The 8,838-nt window shown below is 58.9% G+C and overlaps 1 long non-coding RNA gene across 2 annotated transcripts in view; it reads right to left on the bottom strand.

The window, feature by feature from the left end:
- Nucleotides 1–382: 382 nt before the first annotated feature.
- Nucleotides 383–8,838, bottom strand: part of LOC119871854 — a 9,830-nt gene continuing 1,374 nt past the window's right edge. The window contains exons 2-4 of one of the 2 annotated variants that reach the window (XR_005359507.1): nt 6,685–6,806; nt 6,180–6,313; nt 383–3,883 (exon numbers count right to left, since the gene is read on the bottom strand). This is a non-coding gene — a long non-coding RNA (uncharacterized LOC119871854). Of the gene's footprint in view, nt 3,884–6,179; nt 6,807–8,838 lie in introns of both variants that reach the window. The other variant, XR_005359506.1, reaches the window with a different exon arrangement.

The raw sequence follows: 8,838 nt of genomic DNA, 5'->3' as shown, positions 1-8,838 counted from the left end.
TTCAGGCTGGTGGGTTACACACACCACACAACTAGACAACTAGCTGCGAGGTTGATGATTTAACCTTCATTGTTATTAGTGCTGCAAGGAGAGAAAGGGAATTGCCTGGATAGTGTGGGGCAGGGAGAGAGGAACAGTGGGAGGCTTGATTTTAAGCTGAGGTCTGGGACGTGTGTCTGACCCAGGCCGCTGGCTGCAGGGAGTGCAGGGACCGGGAGGGATGTGCATTCATTTGCTGGAGTCGCCATAACAAAATAGCATAGGCTGGGTGGCTGCAGCCACAGGAATTTATTTTCTCACAGTTTTGTAGACAGGAGGTCTGAGACCAAGGTGACACCGGTGGTGGTGGAGGGGGGGGGGGCGGGCAGTGATTGCTCTCTGGAGAGCTCTCTCTTCCTGGCTTGTAGATGGCCAGCTTTTCACTGTGTCCTTAATGTGGCTTTCCACCATTCTTGCATGGAGAGCTAGATCTGGTAGCTCTTTCTTCTTCTTCTTCTTCTTCTTCAAGATTTTATTTTTTCATGACACAGAAAGAGAGAGCAGAGGGAGAAGCAGGCTCCTTGCAGGGAGCCTGATGTGGGGCCAGGACTCAATCCCAAACCCAGGATGATGCCCTGAGCTGAAGGCAGATGCCCAATAGCTGAGCCACCCAGATGTCCCTCTGGTAGCTCTTCTTATAAGGACGTCAGTCCTATCAGATCAGGGCCCCACCCGTGTGACCTCGTGAACTTTATCTTGTGAATGTCCCCATTTCCCAAAGCAATCACCACTGGGGGTGGGGGTCAGAGCTTCAATATGTGAGTCATGGCAATGGGGCCACAGTTTGATCCACAACAGGTGGACACAGGGAAACCAGTGAGGAAGTTAGGGAAGAAATGCTGATGGCCTGGAGCAGATGTTGGCACTGAGCAGACAAGTCAGCCACAATGGGTGGCAGTGGACTTCACAGGGGAGGGAGGGGCTGGAGATGTCCAGGATAACAGTAGGTTTCTGCAGTGAGTGTCAGTGAATTGAATGGTGGCCCCTGAAAAGGTCTGTTTCCCTCCTGTGAAAGTGATCTTATTAGAAACAGCGTCTTTGGGATGCCTGGGTGGCTCAGCGGTTGAGGGTCTGCCTTCGGCTCAAGTCATGATCCTGGGGTTAAGGATCTGCAGGTGAGATCATCCTGGACCACCCACGTGGGCCCTAAATCCAACAATCCCAGTCCATCTGAGACTACAGTCATGTGACCACAAGGACCCCACCCCCACCCCACAAAAGCTGAAAGAGGCCAGAAAAGAGTCTCCCCAGAGCCTTGGGCAGGGAGTTGGGTCCCTGCGGACACCTTGATTTTGGACTTGAGGTCTCCAGAATGGTGAAAGAATACAGTTCTTTAGGTCCCCAGTTCTGTGACACCCAGCTAAGGCAAGCCTAGGCAACCAATCCAAGGAGTAACTGAAGGGGGTGAAGGTGCCTCCAGGGAGGGCAGGCCAGCAGTGGGGCGGGGGCAGGTGTTAGAGGATGAGAGATGGGAGAGGGGGTGCCAGGTTTAGATGTGGAGATGCAGACGTTGCGGTGAGGTTAGGCTGTGAGGGATGTCCTAGGGCCCTCAGTAAACACTCAGTGCCTGGTCGCCGCCGTCATCGTCATTATTTACCTTCGCCCTAGTACTAGAAGTGACTGCTCCCCTTAGACGCATCGGACTTGCCCGGAATCCCGGGGTGGCAACCAATTTGCCGCTCAGCCAGCACACAGCCGAGCTCAGCTACTCCCCGGCCACACGCCCGTCCAGACACCAGTACTTCCTGGTACAAAGTTCTGTTTGTCCTCGGCTCAGGCCACTCCGGGCTCCGCAGCCCCCCAGAAAGTCGGCCTCCAAGCAGCCCGCCCGGGGCTCCATCGCTGCAGAAGCCCGCCACCTAGAGCCCACCCGCCGTCCTAACAGCCTGGTCGGGGTGCAGACGGAAGAGGCCTCCGAAGTCACTGGGCTTTTCCCACTTCCAAGCACAGCTTCCAAAGGTCAAGGGTATGGGCGGAAAGATCTTTCTGGTCTTTTAAAAGGGCTCAGAGGCAAGACAGCAGCATCAAAGCAGGCCTGCCCCGGCCGCCTCTGCTGGGCCTGCAGGTCACCCTTTAAGCGCCCCCACCCAGTCTCCAGATAACAGGGTGGGAGGGAGTGCGTGGGGCCTACCTCCCTCTCCGCTTTCCTAAACATACAGGCGGCCTGTCTATGCACCTGGAGAAGTCCAATTCTGAGTCACGGGTCAGACGAGCTGGGGTCTTTCTCGAGGACTGGATTTAAGGACAAGCGCGCGCACCTCTGTGCCTTCATCTGTTCAGTGGGGATCATGACAGTACCTGCCCGACTGATCTGTTGGCAGCATGAGTTCACGTATACACAGTGCTCAGAATACTGCCGCAACCCCGAGGGCTCGGCACGTGTTAACCTTCACAATCCGCACCCACCTGCGCCTGCAACAAACCCAATCTTGCAGCAGCTTTCTTACAGCAGCATTGCAGTGTATCCCCAAGCACTCCCTGCGCCTTGCCACCCCCTAGCTCAGGGTTCTGGGGGCTCCTCATCGCACTTGATGGAAAACTGACCTCCTCAGCCCACACCCTTCTAGATTCATCTCTCTGCATTCACACACGGCCCTGCTGGGCCTCTGGATTCGGGGCCTTCCGACCTGTTCCTCTGTCTGTGTGAGGCACTCGCCCCCCACCCCATGCCTCCTTCACCTGCACTCCCCTTTCATCTTTCAGGGTGCCCCTCCCAAAGTTCCCTCTCCAGGAAGTTTCTTGAAGCCCTTGGAAAAATTCTGACTCCCCTTTGTTTCACACAACCCCAAGAGCATCTGTGCTTTCCCACAATCCCCTGCTGGGATCACCTGCCACTGTGTGTGTGATTATTGTTCAGTGTGTCCACACCACAAGGCCATGAATGTTCTGTTCACAGTCACATCGTCAGTCATTAGCATGGTGCCTGATACATAGGGAGGCTGGAATAAATGTTTAGTGAGTGTGTCTTTCTTACTTAGAAATTGACCGGATGGGGGACACCTGGGTGGCTCAGTGGTTGAGTGTCTGCCTTTGGCTCAGGTTATGTTCCTGGGTCCCAGGATCGAGTCCCCACAGGGAGCCTCCTTCTCCCTCTGCTTGTGTCTCTGCCTCTCTCTGTGTGTCTCTCACGAAAAAAGAAAAGTAAGAAAAGAATTTGACCAGATCGGTGGTGCCGGCAGGTCAGCTCATTCTCCACCCTAGGCCAGGTGGCTGTGAGGCCACACTCTCTCTAAAATCACAGCAAAGAGAGGAACTGCGCTTGTGAATTGCCTCTTGGTCCACATCAGGCTCCATGAGGATGGTTTGACGAGGAAATGTGAGTGTCCGTGGCCAGGGGGGCAAAGCACCTCTCCAGCCTGTGCTGGGCTGAGCTGAGCCTGCCCTTGCCCTCTGGATGGACACGACTCTGTGGGTTTCCACAGCCACCAATCCCCCTCTGCTGACACTCCTTTTAGAGATGCTCAACATTCACCAGCTCTCCCTCAATCTCAAGTGAGGCCCTGGGAGGCCGGCTGTGTCTTTGTAGGAGTTTGCCAGTCCCTGCTCCATCTCTTGGCATTGAATTCAAAATCCCACTTGCAGAGAAAAAACTAGCACCTCTATTTCCAAGTCTTCTGAGGACAGATCTCCACATGCTGCCCAGGCACTGTCAGGTTCTGGCAGAGAAGCCGGTCCCCCTCACTTGACACCAGTGGCTCTCGCTGCTTTCATGAAGCGGTCACTGACCTGGCAGCTGGGGGACAGCCCGGCAGGAGGAAGGCCTTTGGAGTTGCCTCTCTGCAGAAGCCAGCACAACAGGCCCCTGCTTCCATCCACATCGCACCGTCTCTGCAGCAGTGTGACACTGCAATTAAAATGGAAGATGAAATGACTCTTTGTGAAGAGCTCTCTGGGATACTGGCTTCATTTAAACTTATTTCTCATTACTTTTCAGACGAGGCTTCTCTTCCCTGTCTTTGCAAAATCTGAACAAACGCTTTTTAAGCATCCACTTAACTACTGAATCAGGATTTTACAAGTCACCATTTGGAGTCACAGGTGACAAAAACCCAACTCACAGGCTTATATATAAAGATGGGACTTCGTTGGCTAACAACACTGAAATATGGAGAGGCAGCTCTCAGTGAGAGACATGGATGGTTCTAGAACCTCAAGGGATGTCATCAGGCGGGCGGATGTCACCCACCCTCTTTATCTCTGAGCTTGGATTCCTCTACATGAATCCAACTTCAGGAAAGCTTTCTCCTGGCAGCCTTGGCATACGTGCCATCAGACAAACACACTCAGCAAAAAGAAAGCCCCCCTCTCATAGTCCAGCTACAGTTCTCAGTATTTGCAAATATTGGGGATATGTTTATACTAAAAAATTATTCCTTGTTGATCTGAGATGCAAATGTAACTAACATCCTGTATTTTATCTGGCAACCTTAGTCCAACACAGGTCCTAGCAATATGGTCGGCCAGTTTGAGGCACACACCAACCCAGATCCAGTTGCTGTGGTCAGGAGGATGGGTCATGCCAACGAGCAGGCCAAGGTCACCTCCCTATCTCTGGAGAGGGGACTGCATGGCCAGCCCTCAGAGTATCCATGCCCCAATAGCGGGAGAAGGGGCCCTTCCCAAATAACAGGGACGCTAATCCTAGAAGAAGGAGAATGAACCCTGCACAAATGAAAACATATATCCATACAGCGGTCTGGAAGGTTCCAGACAATAGTGGAAACTATAAAACTACACTGTGGCTTTATGGCCCGCCACTTTTCACACCATTCTTTCCTTGCCACCCGCGCTTCTATTTGGTTGGCAGAGCAGATACTATCACCCCCTATACAAGTTTGCTAGAACTGCCATGACAACACATCACAGCCTGGGGAGCATGAACAACAGACAGCTATTTTCTGACTATAAGTCTGGAGGCTGAAGTCCAAAGTCAAGGTGTCAACAGGGCTGGTTTCTGAGGCCTCTCTCTTGGCCTTGCAGATGGCCATCTTCTTGCTGTGTCTTCACGGGGCCTTCCCTCTGTGTGTGTCATATGCTGTGTCCTAATCTCTTCTTGTTATAAGGACACCAGTCATATTGGACTAGGGTCCACCCCAATGACCTCATTTTAACTTATCTCTTTTAAGACCGTAGCTCCGGTGAAAGGTGAAGTAAAATGGAGTCACTTATGTCAAGGGGCTTTATAAAGGGAGCCAGGAGCCCATTAAGGAGGTGGGCTTTCAGCACATCCTCACTGGGTAGAATTTATAAACTAGGCCAAGTCAGAAATATTCCAAGGACTCTGCATGAACACCTGCCGCGTGCTACAGGAACGGACTTTGGCTTAGTGACAGCCTTGGCAACCGGTTATGTCTAGCCAACACCAATCAAAACTCTTTGTAAATGACATATGCATATATTCCCTTTTGCCTTTAGAAACCCAACTCATGTTCTCTTGTGGGCTGCTACCCAAACCTGTGCTCTCCCCCTCAATTGCCATTAGGGTCAGGACTTCAACATATATATGAATTGGCACGGGGACTGATTCAGCCTAGAACACTACCCTCGCCTTCATTTATTTATATTTTTCCTCCGATAAGGAATAGGACAGTGAGGGCAGTCACTGGTCCCTAATCCCAAGGCTGATTTGGCAGTGGAACTCACTAAGGAGCCTGTCCTCTGCCTGGTCCTTATCCCCACTGGGTAGCCAGCCCATGGCCCACTTGCATGCTCCCTTCAGGAAGTGCACAGGGCAAATCCACCCTCCTCATCCAGCGCTCAGCACAGGGCCAGGAGCCCAGCAGGTGATGTTCTTGAAATAAGCATTCCTTAATAGGAACAACAGGAGGGAAAAACTCCCTAAAGCATTTTAGGAGATTTAGCTAAAAGGAGAGGAGGACAGGAGCTCATGCTCTTGATTTGAAGTGATAAAGACTCCTTAGGACAGCAAAAATGTTGAGGCCTATGGATGTGTAAATGAGCTTGGGAAAGCCTCATCAGAGGGTAAATTACAAAACAAAAAAAGACTGTAAAACAAGTGAGAGGGGAGAACAGTGAATATCTCAGTGTCTCCGGTTCATAAGAAATTCATGAGCAACGTGTGTGGAAATTTTTTTGGTTTTGGTGGTGGGGAAGAATTGTAAATATGTATATGTAAATACCTTTTATAATAAAAGCCCATGAAGATAAATGAGCCTGTCTGCAGAAAAGCTGTGAGCTGTGTAAGATGCTAATATAACTGTCGTCACTACGAAATTACCATAATGCTTACGGGGCACTCAAAGTTCCTCCAGCTCTGGAAAGAAATGCATAAATACTAATCAGAAAAGGCACACAGACCCGACCCTCCCCCCACCCTCCCCGGCTCCCGATCTTTTTCTTTGCTGTGAGGAAGGCTGCCTTGGTGACCAGGCAGCAGAGCTGGACCTACAGGGTTAAACATGACCTCCTTCCACCACCCACGACCTACGCTGGAAGTGGACTCCAACCACCCCCAAGCTGACCTCAAGCTTCCTAACTCCTCTCCAGCTGATCTCTTCACTGCGGCAAAAGACCCTGGGGGCAAAGCTGACCCTGCCGGAACCGAACCACCCCTTCAAGCAGTAAGGCCTGCCCTGAGCCAGCAAGACCCGCCCATGACTGCCCCCAGGCCACGATGCACCTGACCTGCACTGCCACCCGCACGCACACCCCATCCCTGTCCCTCGTTCTCCTATGTAAGCCTGGAAGTATTTTCAGCTGTGTGGAGACAGTCTTTGAGCCCTGCGGTCTTCCCGGGGTCGGCCTCCCTGAAGAAAAAAAACAAAAACAAAAAAAACCTTTCAGTTTCCCCACCCCCCTCCCGGCCTTTGGGGTCTGTCAGCAGAGCAGTGACCGAATCTGGCTGTCCGGGGCCCCGGAGCCAGGTGCTTTGCGCCCCCGCTACACGGCGACCGTGGACAAGTCATCCATCCAGTCGCTCCGGGACCCGCTTTCCTCATCTGTGAAATAGGGACACCGTGCCTGCCTGCCTGCCTTCCTCCCCACCGCCACGTTTTGGGGAGAAGCCAATGGAAGAAGTATTTAGACTCAAGTAGTGCCACGTCCCCTACTGAGAGGGCGGCGGCCAGCGGCCACACAACACCTGAGGGACCTGAGGTCGGGCGCCGGGAAGCAGGGCACTCAGATGCTGGGTCCGCCCAGTCCAGGCGCCCGACCCCGCGACAAGCCCGCCCCAAGCCCCGCCTCCAGCCCCACCATGCCCCGCCCCCGGAGCGAAGCCCTGCCCGCTGCCGAGCCCGCCCCGCCCGCCCGACGCCCCCCCACCCCCCGAGCCCGCCGCCCCGCCGCCCTACCCGGTGCAGAGCCCGCCCTGCCGCGCCGCCCCGACGCCCCGCCCGGTGCAGAGCCCGCCCCGCCCCGCCGCCCCGACGCCCCGCCTGGTGCAGAGCCCGCCCCGCCGCCCCGCCAGGTGCAGAGCCCGCCCCGCCCCGCCGCCCCGCCGCCCCGCCGCCCCGCCTGGTGCAGAGCCCGCCCCGCCCCGCAGCCCCGCCGCCCCGCCAGGTGCAGAGCCCGCCCCGCCCCGCCGCCCCGCCGCCCCGCCTGGTGCAGAGCCCGCCCCGCCCCGCAGCCCCGCCGCCCCGCCAGGTGCAGAGCCCGCCCCGCCCCCCGCCGCCCCGCCTGGTGCAGAGCCCGCCCCGCCCCCCGACGCCCCGCCCGGTGCAGAGCCCGCCCCGCCCCGCAGCCCCGACGCCCTACCCGGTGCAGAGCCCGCCCCGCCCCGCCCCGCAGCCCCGCCGCCCCGCCAGGTGCAGAGCCCGCCCCGCCCCCCGCCGCCCCGCCTGGTGCAGAGCCCGCCCCGCCCCGCCCCCCGACGCCCCGCCCGGTGCAGAGCCCGCCCCGCCCCGCAGCCCCGACGCCCTACCCGGTGCAGAGCCCGCCCCGCCCCGCCCCGCAGCCCCGACGCCCTACCCGGTGCAGAGCCCGCCCCGCCCCGCAGCCCCGCCGCCCCGCCTGGTGCAGAGCCCGCCCCGCCCCGCCGCCCCGCCGCCCCGCCTGGTGCAGAGCCCGCCCCGCCCCGCAGCCCCGCCAGGTGCAGAGCCCGCCCCGCCCCGCCCCGCAGCCCCGACGCCCTACCCGGTGCAGAGCCCGCCCCGCCCCGCAGCCCCGACGCCCCGCCTGGTGCAGAGCCCGCCCCGCCCCGCAGCCCCGCCGCCCCGCCTGGTGCAGAGCCCGCCCCGCCCCGCCCCCGCAGCCCCGCCCCGCCCGGTGCAGAGCCCGCCCCGCCCCGCAGCCCCGACGCCCTACCCGGTGCAGAGCCCGCCCCGCCCCGCAGCCCCGACGCCCTACCCGGTGCAGAGCCCGCCCCGCCCCGCAGCCCCGACGCCCTACCCGGTGCAGAGCCCGCCCCGCCCCGCAGCCCCGCCGCCCCGCCTGGTGCAGAGCCCGCCCCGCCCCGCCGCCCCGCCGCCCCGCCTGGTGCAGAGCCCGCCCCGCCCCGCAGCCCCGCCCCGCAGCCCCGCCCCGCAGCCCCGCCCCGCAGCCCCGCCAGGTGCAGAGCCCGCCCCGCCCCGCCGCCCCGCCGCCCCGCCGCCCCGCCGCGTGCAGAGCCCGCCCCGCCCCGCCCCCCGACGCCCCGCCCAGTGCAGAGCCCGCCCCGCCCCGCCCCGCCGCCCCGACGCCCCGACGCCCCGCCTGGTGCAGAGCCCGCCCCGCCCCGCCCCCCGACGCCCTACCCGGTGCAGAGCCCGCCCCGCCCCGCAGCCCCGACGCCCTACCCGGTGCAGAGCCCGCCCCGCCCCGCCCCGCAGCCCCGACGCCCTACCCGGTGCAGAGCCCGCC

The sequence above is a fragment of the Canis lupus genome, chromosome 5 (genome assembly GCF_011100685.1).
Source record: "Canis lupus familiaris isolate Mischka breed German Shepherd chromosome 5, alternate assembly UU_Cfam_GSD_1.0, whole genome shotgun sequence".
NCBI lineage: Eukaryota > Metazoa > Chordata > Mammalia > Carnivora > Canidae > Canis > Canis lupus.
The sequence above is the reverse complement of the archived record's forward strand: the minus strand, read 5'-3'. Positions and strand labels throughout refer to the sequence as shown.